The following is a 4,969-nucleotide window of genomic DNA, read 5'->3' as shown; positions in this document are numbered from 1 at the left end:
GGCCGTCATTTACAGGATGTCGCCTCCGGTATGAGCGGTATGAGTCGGATGAGAATGTGAACATGTACGAATCGGAATTGGATTCAAAAGAGGATGTTGAGGAGGACAAACCAAAGAAAGTGGCATTGAACGGTACTAGCAAAACAAAACTCGTAACAAGTAGCGCACCAAGTGTGATGTTAACAAGCCCAAAGCAAATTCCAACAATCGCATCGGGTGCGTTTACAAGTTACACACCAAGTGTAAAGGTCAAGAGCGCCATCGCACCGCTCGGACTCTCTAATATGCAACTCGCCCCTCAGCGGCAAACAATCAAAGTTGAGAAGGACACCGCTTCTTCAACTGGTGGCGTGTCAGTGCAACCGACACCGGAAGCAGCTTCCCAAGTTACGGACATTCGAAAGATTGCTTCGGGCTTCGGAATTTCCTTATCGCCAGCTGACACGCCCGATGCTATTCCTAGTAGTGCGCAAGTACAAGCGCTTGTCGAGGGTAGAACTCTGCAAGTGCCGGAAATGGTGACACATAGCTTGATACAGTCAAATGGGCTCCCTGAGAAGCCGTTGGTCGTGAGAACGGATCATGATATTAAAAAGCAACAGGCTCCGCCGCCCCACTTCAACCAAAGAAGCAAATATCCTTCAAGCACCTTGAACTTGCCGCGAATTCATACAAAGCCACTCGCAAACGCTTTAACATCCATCCTGCAATAGAAGTACCAAAACTCCAAGCGTGGTTCGCGCTAAATCCCAAACCGGATCGTCACTCCATAGAGCAGTACGTCGCGGAGCTCAACTCCTCCGAGTTCAGGCGGAATCAGTCGAAATACGACAGTCGCGTGGTGTACGTTTGGTTTAAGAACGCGCGAGCGAAGTACTCACGGTTGAAACAGCGTAGTCCGGAGAGGGGAGACGATGATTCGATGGATCAGTCGATTGAGTTGGATTTGTCGATACATTCAACTGGTAGCAGGGATAGTACGTAGTGTATATAGTGAAGTGGCGTCACCAGGTTTGTCTTTTTATGAAATTCTTGTTAGCAAAGCCAGTAAATTTCCTTTGGTTTCGTTTATCATGTTTATTGGGCTATTCCAGTTGAAATCCATACACCCCCTATGGAAGACATGACCTTAATCTTTCACACATGGGGTGTAGACTTCAAATTGAGTCACCCATTCAGGTAACTCAATTTGAAATACTTCCTGTGTGGAAGATTAAGGTCATATTTTCCATATGGGGTATGGATTTCAAATGGAATGTCCCATTGTGATTATGAATAAGTCTGCTTCATCAAAATGCAAGAAAAGATTTGTATTAATTTTACAAAAAGTAATGTAACTAAATTCAGGTCAATTAGAGAATCACAAGTTGCATTTAGAAGTAGCAGGCGTTTCAATATAAAACAAGTTGCAGTATAAATTATTTTGATACAATGTACATCTTTCTTCACATTTGACATCTTGGTAATTCCTTTCTTATCAAAATCGTAGTATTCAGGTATCACCACACTCAAATTAACAATGATTGAATGGGAAAATTGTAAAACAACGAAGTCAATTTATCCTATTCAATTTTGTGTGTGAATCTGTCTTAACCCTATTGGAACTACCGACCAAATTATCGGTCTCATACAACTTATTTGATTGGTTGCAAAGAGGGATTTGTCATATATTGAGCCAATCAGAGATGTGGTAAGAATAGTCAGTAGGGCTGAAGGTGATTAAGCTTCAAATCTAAAAGCTCCAATTTGATTGGTTACTCTGATGATTATGTCATGGAATTAACCAATCAGGGGCACTGTTAGACAGTGCCCATGGGGTTAATCATTACATGTGAAAGGTGTGAGTTGATTAGTGATTGGAATGGTTCATTAAGAACCTTGAAATTTTAAGAAATCGCAACTAGAAGAATAAGTCAAAAATGTTAGTTTATTATTTGATATCACAAGCTTTTATTGTTTCATGCTAAATTTGGTTGTCTTATACATTATAGTTTGTGCTGTGCTGTCATGTCCTTGCAGCTATAAATGTTTACAAGTAATAGTATATATGATTGTTTATTTGAAGTGAGATTATAAAATCATACCTTGATTTGAATAGATTATTCAAAATATTTATATTTTATGTTTTAATCCTTTTTGTACAAAAGAAATGTATAAATCCATGTCCCAATTCCAAGAAGCACTTTTTACTCAACATAAAGGCTTTTTAGTAATTTTACTTAGGAAGAAATCACAAGAAAATAACTGCTATTACTGTCTTCTGTACAGCATTTGTTTAAATATAAAGCTGAAGTTCATTACTATTTACATAGCATACAAAACAGTTGTAAAGTCTGATTCATGCAGTCGGAAGAACATCTAAATTTGAATATCTAAGTGCATGTCATCTAAAATTTGAATAACTAATTATGATGAATGTCTAGAATTTGAATATCTAATTGTATTTTCAGGCTTCTCAGGATTTTCCCCCAAAGTTCAGGATATTTTGCATCAGGTTTTAGGAGTTATTCCTCTCCATCCTTTTCAGAAGTATAGGAAAGTGCCAGAATTTTTTGTCGGCTATTTCAATTTTTTTTTAAAGAAGTGCAATCACACCTGTTGTATTTTGCAACTCTGTTCCCTGATCTATTTCAATCAAAACACAATATTTTCTTTCAAATTTTCAGAGACAATTAAAATATTTGTTTTCAACATATGGACCAATTGTTCAGCTGAAGTTCAATGCAGAAAAGATACCAGACAAAATGTCACACAGTGATACAGTTGAATGTTCTTCAAAAGAACTATAAGGGTTGCCAGACCTTAAGGCATGGCAAGTACCATGCTAAGTCGCCCAATTCCTAATCTGTGTGAAAGGGAGCAAAAATCCTATAATTTTCTGTGATTTACCTAGCAAAGAAAACACCCAATTGAGTCGATAACCACTTGATTGAATACATACAGATCTAACTGAAGTTTGAAATTAATGGGCCACAGGCCTTGCTTCAGACCTATTACTTGTAAATTTTCATCCCTGTGTCGAGAATAATAATCAAGCAGTGCATCCCTGGTGTGTCGCTGGCCCAGCCAATAAAGATGTGCGTATATGACCGACAGCGATTGCGTCACCCCATCACGTGGGATACATGCATGCCCAATGGTTTTGCTTTGTTAAATTTTGCATGGCTAGGATTGAGATACTCAAGTTTGGTTTGGGTAGGAACGTGCCTTTGAGAATCTGAAATGGACCCATATTCCTAGCCCAAATGTGCGGGTGCGGGTATAGCAACCCTGTGGCAACCCTGAAAACTCTTTGAACTTGAGCAAACAAAGAAGTTGGTAACAGTTCGTTGTTGATATATCCTTTTATTTTTAATGACATACAGATCAACGTGAGCTCACTTTCTCTTGCCCAAGCTCACAGTGAAAACACCACTCTGAATACTTGTTTTGGTTCAGGTATTTCGTTATATATAATGAATTACTTTCTACTCCAACAGACAGCAACAACAAAATTAATGGTTAGTTTAGTAGTTCAGTTTTGCGATAATTGTATTAATAGTTTGTGTCTATCTGAGCATGGATCAAGTTGAGCTCATTCCAGCATAAAGGCGCACAAAGAAATTTGGTTCTCACTGTGAGACCAAAATAGACTCGTATCCAGTGGCAAGAGTTCATCAAGCTCCATTCAGCAAGCTTGGCTCAAATGTTGACCTCTAGTAGTTGGGTAGTATGAGTTTTTGTACCCACCACAGTCAAAGGTCATTTGGTGAATGTACAAACGTATTGGGGTTAAAGAACGATGCCCTGGTCGATGAGAATGTTTGAGATCCTTAAGTCTGTAACATAATATTTGGGCAGAAAGATTTAGATTGACTACAGGTAATAGAAGATGGCAACAAAAGATTTGACAATTCTTATATGGATAGCGCTATATTTTAATCAAATTAGATGGTATTTCATAATTGGCTGGGTTAGAGTTTTGGGCCGAGTTCGTGGCCAGACCCGAAATTAGGTTGAACAATGGTAGCCTAATTCACTTCAGCGCAAGATTGACGACAACAGTTAATACATTGTATTTGTTCAAGTAATATAATTGCAAGCAAGAATTACTTACGCTGGAGCTCACAACACTAAAATTATTTTTATTGGCATTTTGTACTATTGGGCTGTTGCATTTAAAGTTTACACTCCTCTGTGGAAGATTTTGGAAATATCTTCCACAGGGGGAGTATGAATTTTGAATAGAATTAGCACTTTAACAAACTTTATTTGAAACTTTCCTTCCCTCTGCCAAAGATTTAGGTTGAATCGTTTTCAGAAGGTACATGAAATTCAAATGGAGCTGCCTAATTATGTTCATTCCATTTCAATAGTGTTACCTGAATGGGTGATGCCATTTGAAATCTACACCCCCTATGTGGGACATTAAGGTAATGTCTTCCATAGGGTGTATGGATTTCAACTGGAATAGCCCAATAAAGAAATACATTTATTGTAGAATATATCGAGGGTTCAGGACCAGAAAGACGTAACTCACTATGACCAGCTCTCACAAAATGAGCGTAAAGTTGGCTCCTTGCTTTGGTCTTCAAAAATCAATATTTCCACCGCAATGTCTTTTGTGAACTATCGAATTTTGTCATGATTAATGGACTGTTTCTTCTATAGTGCCCTGGCGACTTAATGATCATTTTGTGGGAGCAGGTGATTGAGAGTTGAGGCTTTCTGGCCCTCAACCCTTGATGATATGTTGCCTTCTTTAGGTAACTTGTCTTCCATGGAAATAAACACTTTTTTTAGATATAGATACAGATTATATGGTCCTTTTTCAATTACCTAACACAACAGATAATTGATAAGTTTCTCCTTTTTTCCCATCAACAGTTTTGTTCGCCCAGATGCTGTTAGCAAAGTCCATTGTCGACATAATTGGCAAAATGCAATTATCTCACGAAAAAGATTTAACTTTGAATTTGAACAAAAACTT

General features: G+C 38.2%; 1 protein-coding gene across 2 annotated transcripts in view; it reads left to right on the top strand.

Moving 5' to 3' along the window:
- Nucleotides 1–4,969, top strand: part of LOC140162974 (uncharacterized) — a 137,316-nt gene that overhangs the window by 68,534 nt on the left and 63,813 nt on the right. The gene's annotated exons all lie outside the window — the stretch shown is intronic.

The sequence above is a fragment of the Amphiura filiformis genome, chromosome 10, assembly GCF_039555335.1.
Source record: "Amphiura filiformis chromosome 10, Afil_fr2py, whole genome shotgun sequence".
In the NCBI taxonomy this organism is placed as follows: domain Eukaryota; kingdom Metazoa; phylum Echinodermata; class Ophiuroidea; order Amphilepidida; family Amphiuridae; genus Amphiura; species Amphiura filiformis.
The sequence above is the reverse complement of the archived record's forward strand: the minus strand, read 5'-3'. Positions and strand labels throughout refer to the sequence as shown.